General features: G+C 36.9%; 1 pseudogene; it reads right to left on the minus strand.

Annotated features, from left to right (window-relative positions):
• Positions 1-2,439: 2,439 nt before the first annotated feature.
• LOC114300698 (cytochrome P450 716A75 pseudogene) lies at positions 2,440-3,069 on the minus strand (annotated as a pseudogene).
• Positions 3,070-12,028: the final 8,959 nt, after the last annotated feature.

Here is a 12,028-nt window from a genome sequence, read left to right on the forward strand (position 1 = left end):
TTAATTTTTCAAAATTATCCTTTGATAGTACATTTTTTGGGAAATATCAATTGTCATAATTGTAGTTTTTGTGTTGTTAATGAATTTAAAATAATGACAAAATAGAAAATTCATATTATTTTAGTCCTTAATTTTTTAAAAGAGAATAACATTTTGAGATAATGAAAAATAAAATAATTGACTAATATTTTAGAGCAGAGGGAGTATATAAATTTATTTTCTAAACTCATTTTTTAAATTAAAATAATAAAATTATCGTATATTTGAAATTGGGCACTTGCTCCAAAATTTTCTGAATTGGAATAACAAAATTCTATAATTCACATCTAAAAAATGTATAATTGATTTGATTATAACGTATTAGTATAAATATTAAAAAATATTATAACTTGTATATAATCTATATATATATATATATACACTAGCGTATATTCATGTTTGAAAGCATTGTGTAAATAATGTTAGGATTAGAATATAATTGTAATCCTAGCATTATTTAAATTTATTTTTTAATTTGATAAAATCACAAATTTATTATAAAATTTTGGAGTTTTCAAAAAACTCCTCACGAAAACTCGCTTTTACTTATATAATATATCGCCAGATAGATAGATGTGTCTGGCATATATTCAATTTCCGCTGGCATACATATAATATTGCTTTTGCTTCTATAATTAAATGGAAATTGTATGTATGTCAGTAATGTCTTAGTGTATTACGGGCATACATACATTGTATGAAAATATGTGTAAAATATATTGAACAAAAAGGAGAAAATGAAAAAAAAAATAAAAAAATAGAGAGAAAAATAAAAACGGGAGAAAATAAAAAAATAAAAAGAAAAAAGAGAGGAAGGTGGGATCATGGGATCATGGAATGATGGGTGAGAAAAGGAAAAAGTAAGAGAGAGAAGCGAGAAAGTAGAAAATGTATATAAAGGACATTTTTTGAAAAATATATCTCAGTCATTGTTTTATAATTTGAACAGATTTGAGCCATAAAGACAATGACTGAGATATATTTTTCAAAAAATGTCCTTTATATACATTTTCTACTTTCTCGCTTCTCTCTCTTACTTTTTCCTTTTCTCACCCATCATTCCATGATCCCATGATCCCACCTTCCTCTCTTTTTTCTTTTTATTTTTTTATTTTCTCCCGTTTTTATTTTTCTCTCTATTTCTTTATTTTTTTTCATTTTCTCCTTTTTGTTCAATATATTTTAAATCATACAACCCCGTTGTATTCACATAATTTTTACAACTAAAATATACACAATTGAGACTCTTACTAGTAAGACTTTTTGAAACAAAAAACCCTAACCGGTAAGAGTCTCATTTGGGCAGATTGAGAAGGAAAAAATTGTGTGAATAAATCATTAATCTAAATCATATTAGTGTTTGTTTACTTACTTCAAGTTATGAGATTAATTTGGTCAACTATGTTTGAATCAGTTTTCTGCTATGAAAACGAAAATGATGAGTTCACCAAATTATTTTTTAATTATTTAAATTTCTTTCAAAAAATAGGTTTTAAAAACCAAACCAAACTTGTTTTGATTAAAAAAAAAAATAATAAAAATAAAAAAAAAATTCTTTCGAAAATGATGAGTGTCATCTATTGTGGGCTTGTCTTTTTTTTTTGGGTAAGTTTGGGGCTTGTCATATAATTTGTTTTGATTATTAAAAAAAAAATTATTATTAGCAAAAATAAAAGTTTATTATATATATATATATATTTGGAGGGGAAAATTTTATTATCCTTAAGTATATACATCGAGGCAATACAACTATGGATAATAACCCTTAACCAAAACAAAAAATAAAATAAAATTAGTGAGAATCCAACAAAAGCGCACCACCACAAGTACAATAGAACTCTCTAATCAGCAAAACAAGAAAATTACTAATAATGAAATCTAAACCACCCAAAAGAATACACAATAAGTGGAAATTGTATTCACCAATAAGAGCTGAAATACAAAATCCATTTCCGGACAGACCATAAAACATATTAAAGATTTGTTTTTCCAAATGACGGTGATGATTCTAGACCACCATAACATCAAGTGTTGAAATACAATAATATGCAATTCCAAAATCAATAGTCGCGTTTCAGCTGATCATGTTATTCAAATAAGACCTCAACTTTTGTACGTGCCTTATTAAAAATTAATTACTACTAAAATTGGTGTTACTACATAACTAAAACTGGTCAAATACACAATCTTAATGAAGTAACACATTATAATAACAAAACTACATAAGGTAAATAAAATAAGGACAAATACAAGAAAGAAATTAAAAAAAGAAAAAGTTTAGGTACAAAGCTTGGCTTATGTATGGCTAGAGAAATGTTTGTGATAGAATCATCGAAGGCCAAGACTTTATTGAGTTGAGTCGAGTTGAGCGCAGCTAATGCATTTAAGTTTTTAATTTAATTAATAGGGAAATAGTTGAATGGGAAGACCCTTATCAGGAATAGGCATGGGATTAACAACAATCTTCTCATCGGCAATCAATTTCTCCCACTTGAACCTCTTGACAAGGTTGTGCATGAATACCAATATTTCCAAACGAGCATACTCTTTTCCAGGGCACATCCTCGGCCCTCCTCCAAATGGTACAAATGTGTAAGGGGCTGGTCCTCTTCCATCAAATCTCGATGGATCGAATTTGTATGGTTCCCAGAAATATTCTGGATTTTTATGAGTCGAGTGCGTGCTCCAACATATCTACATATATACAAACATTTAAAATTTAACAAGAAACAAGAAATGTGAATAATTAACTTACCGATTAAATTTTGTACACAGAATGTGTTTCTTGCATTTATTATAGAAAAAATCTATAAACACATAAACTTATCACTTAATTAAATACTACTCTCTCATAATTTCTATGCAAGTAGAAGAAATGATAATTAACTTATGAAGTAGGTAGTGTACCTTCCAACCCTTTGGGATATAGAAGCCTTCGTACATGAAATCAGTCAAGACATCTCTGAAAGCACCTTGAACAGGTGGTGCAAGTCTCAACACTTCACAAGCTACATTCCATGATAATTTCATCTTTTGAATGTCTTCCCAATTTAATAATTCATCAGGACCTTACGATTTTGCAATGTCCATTTGCTCTGCATGTTCACAAAGGATCAGAAGAGAAAAAAAAAAAAAAATTATGTTAAAATCATAAAAACTATACTTGTCATCCCAATTCAACAATTCATCTGGAGCTATTGGTAACTCTTACTTTTCTACTCTAGCATTCCTCTTTTAAGCATTACATCTTAAATTGTTAAAATTAAATCTATATCATAATTTTTTTCTAAAGGGTGAATTACAAATACATCCCCTAAAGTTTGTTTAAAGTAAAATTCCCGCCTGTAGTTTGAAAAATTGCAAATACCCCCTTATTAGAATTTTTAATTTAACAAAATTAACTAAAAATGAAATTCATAATTGCTCTCCTATGTAATAATAAAATTATTTAAATTATTAATTGAAACATATTTCTAACATCATTAAAAACTGTCAATTGATTTGATGATTTATTAATAAAAGAGGCAATTTGTTATAAAATTAGAAACCTCATGGAGTGGAATGTAATTTCCAGAACCACGTGGGCAATTCATATTTTAATTAAACCTCAGGCGTGTATTTGTAATTTACCCTTTTATAAAAGACCAATTAAATCAAATTGTGTAGTTACGATTAAGGTGAAGTACTAATAAATCTCAAATAGTGATTTTATAAACTGTTTGGTCTTCCATTTTTTTCTTATACACCTAAAAGTCTCATTCTAGTGCGAATTACATAAAATGCCAAGTATAAACGTTTGTATATTACGTGTTGAGAGACAAATGTGAGTTTTCTCATAATGTTGAAATTACTAAACGTAATACTTAAAAAAAATTCCGTAGTTTACTTTTACTAAACGTAACACTTCAATATAACACTAAAAGAACATAAAATTCTAATGTAATACACTAAAAAATTCCTTAATGTATTTTTCTCAAATATAACAATGTAACATTCTAAAAAACTCTCTAATGTAATTTTTCAAAACATAACAATCCAATTAGTAACACACAAAAACTCTTTAGTGTGTTTTTTTCCAAACGTAACACTCCAATGTTACTCACTAAAAACCTCTTTAGTGTATTTTTCTCAAATATAATAATGTAACATTTCAAAAAAACTTCTTTTTGTATTTTTTTCAAATGCAATACTCCAATCAATATAACACACAAAAACTCAGTGTATTCTTTTCAAATATAACACTCTAATATAACACTAGAAAATCATACTAATAGAAATGTAGATTTTCATACTTAACAACCAACACTTAGCCACCAATTCCTCCAAAATGAATCTTCCACACCTCACCTTTCCATTCTCATACCAAGAATGAATCAGAAAATTGAAAAAATGAATCACAAAAGGATATTCACTTAAACTCAAATGGCACCAAATCAAATAAATATAACTTTTAAAAACAAAAAGGACTAATTGGTTCATAAGAAAACTCTTTGGACTAAATGAATCAACATTCTCTCATATGGGATTTATGAGTAAATTTTGTTTACGATTATTGAATTAAATTTATATATATATATATATATAAACTATACAAAAAAATCCTAAAAAATAACATGTTAAATCACCAAAATAAGATACCACTGATCTAATTGTTTTGGACTGGACTTTCTCGAAATTGTATTTCCACTCCAATTCAGTGAAAATATTAATAAAATGATAACATGTAAGTTTTTTTAAAAAATTTAAAAGATCACATATTTTTTATGTATCACTTTTTTTAACATTAATAAAATTCTCAATAAAAAATAAATTTTTTTTGAGGTGAAAAAAAAAAGTACATAATGACAGAGGACAAAAAAAATAAATAAATAAAATTAATGCATCAAAAACAGAGAGTTCACTATAAAAATTGTTGCACATCCACATGCAATCATACATTGGCAATTTATTTATTCTAAAGTTAAATGCAACATTCGATTCCAACCAAAAAACAACAAAATAAAGGTTGAACCAACAAATGACCTGATTCACATGATTTTCTGTTTTTAAATTTGGCCAAAGCTATATAAACTTAATTTTTTTTTACCATATATTTTAATCAACTAAAAATAAATTATTTTAAATGTAAATTGAATTACATTAATTTAGACAATATATCAACACATACCTATAAGCACAAAAATTAACACAAAAGAAAGCCCATAACAAAAGTAATAACAAACTCAATATAACAAAAAAAAATCATAATAAAAGAAAAATAATTATTATTCATCTTCAAGTTGATCCCGAACCCAATATCTTTATATGTTGTTCTCTATATGCGCATAATATATTTAAATTTTAAGTAATTGTGCACGAAATAATTCTTCTTGTATGATCCTGTTGATCAAGCTTGCGTTCCTCGAAACGTCGTCGCTTTGCCACATGAGAACACAAACGTGAGCTAACCGGCGGGTGTGCCGGAAACCCCTCCGATGCCTAAGTCAGCACAATAGACAATAGACACAAAAGCTCTATGAATTCAGGAATCAAAGTTATGTTACCTCTCCATAGGTGATGTTGTGAGCTTTTATAGGTTTCGTGTGGCACAAACCTAGTAGGACTCTTATTCCTCCACGTAGAGTCCTCCTAGGGATCACACTCCCGAAAGATAATGCTTATCCTTCAACACCCCCTCACTACTTAAACCAAGTGAGATGGTTATACCTCGGTAGTATGACAAAACAACCAAGCTAAAACAGCCATGCTAGACTAGCAAAATTGACCGAGTTCTGACTAGCTCGGCTCTTCCTTTTACAACTTGTACCTCCGTTTCACTTCTTGAGACCGCACTATCCACAGCGTGCTTGGACCGAGCTATTCAATAGCAAGGTTTTGAGTAAAAGTCCAAAATACCCCGGTCCTTAGTGGTATGACTGAGCTAACTGCTACTACTCAGACCATAGTGACCGAGCTAACTACAAAGCTCTTTCTGGACCGGGCTAACTACAAAGCTCTTTTACTCAGCCCTTTTTGCTGTGGCCCACAGAACGGCCCATCACCCAGCTCGGCTCAATTTACATATAAATTACCCTCTCAATTGCCCCTTAATTCCATCTGCGCAGCATGATAGGGATTATCTTTTACCAGCCGAGCTAAAAACTTTAGCCTTTCAACCGAGCTAAATTCAAACTGGGATACCAATCAATCCAATTAAAACGTCTCTTCAGTCTCTGTAACTGAATTGCTTCTCATTTCAAGGACACGTGGCAAACTCCGATTGGCCCAATGCAGCTGTCCAGCTATCTTTGCACTTCGTAATATTTGAACAGTCCCGGCTAAAAAGTCTTACACAAAGCAAAAACCCTACTTTTTGAATCATTCATTTGCACTATTCACCTTCTCTCTCTCTCTTGTTTGAGCCTCCATTTCTGCAACCATTGTTTTTTGCAAAGCTCGTGTTCTTCCTTGCGACTTCGATCTTCATCAACTTGCCTCCATACTTGTAAGTAACTCAATCTTCTCTTGTTTTCCATTCATTTTGCAAATACACATAATATAGATATATACGTACACATATATATCACAAAGCATACTCTATATAATCACGTTATAGGTAAGAACAAAAAAAACAAGACCCCCAAACCATAGGTTCATGTTTTTAAGAGCACACCGTCTGGATTCAAAAATCACAATGCTTGAATTTGGAATCGTGGTGTGACCGGGCTAGAAACCTGTTTGGGCAATCTCAAGGTTTAGATTTAACCGAACTAGGGAACCTTCTAGGTGTGCACGCAGCCAAACTAGATAACTCTTCAACAGACTGAACTCATGCCGAATCTGTAATTTCAATAGGTCCAAGTACCTTTTGCTTTACTTAGCCGAGCTAGCGAACTGCCTTAAGTTTGCGCAATACCGTGGTAGAAAGCCCTAACCACCAACTGAGCCACAACTTGGGGCTAAACCAGCTTCCTTAGTCAAAACCAAACTAAGAATGTTGCCCCAAATGCTCAACCGGGCTCAAGACCCTTACTCAAATCGGGCTAAGAATGGACAGTATCCTACGTAGCCGAGCTAGGACTTCATTTATCTTGCCTTTGTTTCTTTTAGCACGGTCCAACGATCTGTGCTTAACACCTTTCTTTTTCACTTTGCAGACTCTGACTAGGTTGCCGAGGCACTCCTTTGAATGTCCAACCGAGATAACCAACGTCATCTCAGCACCGAGCTAGCACTCTGCTAATTTATACTTAACTTAAATCCACATGGGTAAATATAGGTTTTTAGTAAACTCACCAGGTGCCGTGGCCGAGTTCCGAAGGGACTACCATATCCCTGATGATGTCCATCTTACCTTAGCCGAACTGGATACCACACCCTGGGGAAACCCTGGCTTTGTTCCCTTTACCCTTCTTTCCATTGTAGAAACCGGACTTAGATTTCCTGTACAGCCTCTTCTTTGCAAGCCCCTTAGACAAACCAACCTCTGCCCTACCCAACTTTCCACAAATTTATACCGTATAATAAATGGCATTGCCGAGCTGAACCGCCGAGCTGAACTGCCGGGCTGGCCTTAATCTCGGTTTAGCCGAGCTCTTCCACCAATATTCCATGGGATTAAATAAAGATGGTTAGGTTTACTATTTAAGAATAAGGCGCCGGCTTGAAAAGATAATAAAGAATACCTCAGACAAGGATGTAAACGACGATGATTTCTTCTGGGTTTCTGGGAACTTCAAAGACCAAGAAGCCCAGATTTCGGGCGACTGAATAAACTGGAATAAAGGAGTCGCCGGTATAATTACCTCGGCTCAGCTTTCTGCTTTCTTTTCCCTCGGTTTTCATATCTTGAACCGTACTAACTGTTGTCCTTTTTACTTCATGCAGATTTGAATTTTCTCAAGTCCCAGTACAGCTACCCCAACTTAAACGTACTTCGCGCCGCACTACGATATCCCAATAGAAGTTGGACCGATCTACTCAACTTTGAGTCAACCTACCAATACAACAGCCACAGGAAGACCAAGGTGGCTGATTTCTTGTTAGTGCCCTCACCTAAGCTTGATCCTACTCTTCCACAAATCAACCTCGTTCCATTAACAGCGGAGCAAGAGATGGCAAAAAAGAGAGCAGTGAGAGCCCTAATTACCGAGACAAACCAGCCCGGGGTACCACAAGCCGGTCAAACTCAGGAGACTGTGGTAGCCTTACCATCCCATCAGCCTTCATCATCCCGCCCAAGCAAGCATGCTCGGACTTTCATAACCGAGCCACGCCTTGTCGACGAAGATAAAATCATCCTTCCCCAATCCACATCACGAAGCCCACAACCGGAGCACTCTGACCGAGCTAGCTCCTCCAAGTGGGTGCCAAAGGTCACATTCAAGAATCGCGTTATCACTAACTCTAACTCAGTGGTCGCGGAAAAAGACCATATGCTAGCCTTTAATCTGGCCAAGAGCATCTGCCTTCTAGCCGATATGGATCACCACGATCATCTTACCGAGCTGAAGGCCATTCGCTCAGCTTCAAAATCAATGGTGTTGGTAAGTTCTCCTCTTTCTTCTTCAAATTTCAACATCTTTCCGCTCGGTCCATCTTAAAATTGTTTATCTCCTTTTGCAGGCCTTACAGAAGAACTACGTCGCTCACAAGCGCGTGCTGGAACTTCGAAAGACCACTAAGGAGGCCATGGCAGAGGCCACTGCCAAATCGGCCGAGCTGGACGAGGCGAAGAAGCGAATGGTCGAGCTACAGACCGAGGTGGTTCGTCTGACCGGTCAAGTTACCTCGGCTGATGCTGATAAGCAAAAGGCTCTGGCCGTGATGAAAGACAAATATCTACACGAGCTAGCCAAGCTCGAAGGAAAGGCGAAGACGGAGATTGTCGAGCTGGAGGAGAATGTCTAGGACGCGGAAGACCGTGGTTACAAGGAGGGGGAGGCCACGTATATCAAACAATGCGAAGTTGCTAAAGACATTTTCTTCAAATGTGGGTGGAAATCAGCCGTGGCGCAGCTCGGTCATGGCCCAGAGACCGAGGTCTTCCTCAACCCCCCTCCGCATTTCATACCGAGCTATATGGCAGAGTACGCTGTTGCGATTCAGCAAAAATTTCTGCAAGAAGGGGAGGATGAAGATTCTGCTCCTGAAGACAACACCCAGCCTGGTCTTCAATCTACCTCTCCCACTCCAGTGGTCTCCATCCCACCTTCACCTGTTGCAAATGTTGTAGCACCATCAACCGAGCTTAACCTAGATGTGCTTGCCACAATCGAGCTACCTCTGGGTGAAGGCCGAGTTGTTGTGGACGCCGACTTGGACGACCTCTTCTCCTGATTTTTCTTTCTTTGCTTAACAAGGGAGTTTGTAACTGGGCTGAGGCCCCACCTTTTGTATTTCTGATTTGCTCTATCAATGAAATCTTCTTTTGTTCCGGTTTACTTCCATGCTTGCTTTTACTTTTCAACTATAATCTGAATGAAGTATAACATTTTCCAGCCAAGATACCTATCTCGGTCTTAACCTTGAAATCTCTGATAATACCTGCCAACCTCTTCAGCCTAGGTTTTTACCTCAGCTGAAGATTACCAAAAGTTGTTTACTCTAGCCAACTTCTTCAGCCTGGATCCTTATCTCGGCTGAAGAGTACTAAGAGTTGGTTATTCCATCCAACTCGACTGAAGAGTACTAAGAGTTGGTTATTCCATCCAACTCGACTGAAGAGTACTAAGAGTTGGTTATTCCATCCAACCACTCTTCAGCCTGGATCCTTATCTCGGCTGAAGAGTACTAAGAGTTGGTTATTCCAATCAACCACTCTTCAGCCTAGATCCTTATCTCGGCTGAAGAGCAATAAGTGTTGGTTTTTCCAGCCAACCACTCTTCAGCCTAAATTCTTATTTTGGCTGAAGAGTAATAAGTGTTGGTTTTTCCAGCCAACCACTATTCAGCCTAGATCCTTATTTTGGTTGAAGAGCAATAAGTGTTGGTTTTTCCAGCCAACCACTCTTCAGCCTGGATCCTTATCTCGGCTGAAGAGTACTAAGTGTTGGTTTTTTCGACCAACCTCTTCAGCCTGGATCCTTATCTTGGCTGAAGAACGATAAATGTTGGTTCTTCCAGCCAACCTCTTCATCTCAGATCCTTATCTTAGTCTGAAGAGAGCTCGAGGTTGGTTATTCCTGCCAACGTAGAGTGAAGTGTATGGTTTTTCCAGCCAAACGTCCTGCAGCCTGGATCCTTATCCTCGGCTTAGGAGAGGTGTTGGTTTTCCAGCCAACTTCTTCAGCCCAGATCCTTATCTTAGCTGAAGAGAGCTCAAGGTTGGTTATTCCGGCCAATGTAGAGCGAAGTGTTTGGTTTTTCCAGCCAAACGTCCTGCAGCCTGGATCCTTATCCTGGGCTTAGGAGAGGTGTTGGTTTTTCCAGCCAACTTCTTCAGCCCAAATCCTTATCTTAGCTGTCTTAGCTGAAGAGAGCTCAATGTTGGTTATTCCGGCCAATGTAGAGCGAAGTGTTTGGTTTTTCCAGCCAAACGTCCTGCAGCTTGGATCCTTATGCTGGGCTTAGGAGAGGTGTTGGTTTTTCCAACCAACTTCTTTAGCCCAGATCCTTATCTTAGCTGAAGTGAGCTCAAGGTTGGTTATTCCGGCCAATGTAGAGTGAAGTGTTTGGTTTTTCTAGCCACACGTCCTGCAGCCTCGATTCTTATCCTGGGCTTAGAAGAGGTGTTGGTTTTTCCAGCCAACTTCTTCAGCCCAGATCCTTATCTTAGTTGAAGAGAGCGCAAAGTTGGTTATTCCGGCCAACTCTGCTTACAATGCCCCTAACAACATTTACAATAGAAAACAATTGTGCTGAAAAGAAACTACTTGTTTTATTGAAAAAAGGGAAAATTACATGTACTTAAAAGAAAAGCTAAAAATAGAATAGTTTGAGATTGGCAGTGATCCATGGCCTGGGAATGGCTTTGCCGTCTTCATCTTCCAAGTGCTATGCCCCTTTTCCTGCTAATCCAACCACCTTGTAAGGTCCTTCCCAATTGGGCCCTAACTTGCCATCTCCGGGTACCTGGGTGTTTCCCATTACTTTGCGCAGTACCCAATCTCCAATCTTGAATTGCCTCGGATGTACGGTCTTGTTGTATTTTCTAGATAACTCTTGCTTGTATGAGGCGATGTGAACCAGTGCTCTTTCTCTTCTTTCTTCTGCAAGGTCGAGCTCCAAGGCTATGGCTTCTCCATTTAACTCTGGGTCAAAATTTTCGCTTCTGATGGTGGGGAGGCCAATTTCTAGTGGGATTACTGCTTCCATGCCGTAGGCTAAGGAGAATGGCATTTCTCTAATTGATCGCCGAGGTGTGGTGCGGTAAGCCCATAGAACATGAGGAAGCTCCTCGGCCCACTTTCCTTTTGCTTTCTCTAATCTTTTCTTCAATCCATCCAAAACGAATTTGTTTGATGCTTCCACCTGGCCGTTTGCTTGGGGGTATACTGGTGTAGAGTTGTAGAATTCTATCTTGTACTCCTCACAAAAGCCTCTGAAGATTTTACCATCGAACTGAGTGCCGTTGTCAGATATTAGAGCCTTCGGTATGCAAAATCGAGTGATGATATTCTGCCAGACGAACTTTTTCACATCTTTCTCCTTTATTGATGCGAGTGCTTCTGCCTCCACCCACTTTGTGAAGTAGTCTGTTGCTGCAAGAAAGAACTTTCTGTTGCTGGGTGCCGTTGGAAGTGGCCCTACTATGTCTAAGTCCCACATTGCGAATGGCCATGGGCTAGTTAATGGTAGAAGCTCTCTGGCTGGTTGACGTATTTGGTGTGCGAACTTCTGATATTTCTTGCACTTCTTGACATACTTTTCTGAATCCACTTGCATGTAAGGCCACCAATATCCCTGCGAAATCGCTCTCTAGGCTAATGATCTTCCCCCTTGGTGGCTCCCGCATACGCCTTCGTATATCTCGAACTAGAATGCCTCAACCTTGCTGGGATGGACGCAT

This window comes from Camellia sinensis, unplaced genomic scaffold, assembly GCF_055761805.1.
Source record: "Camellia sinensis isolate YWXY unplaced genomic scaffold, ASM5576180v1 Unanchor3, whole genome shotgun sequence".
NCBI lineage: Eukaryota > Viridiplantae > Streptophyta > Magnoliopsida > Ericales > Theaceae > Camellia > Camellia sinensis.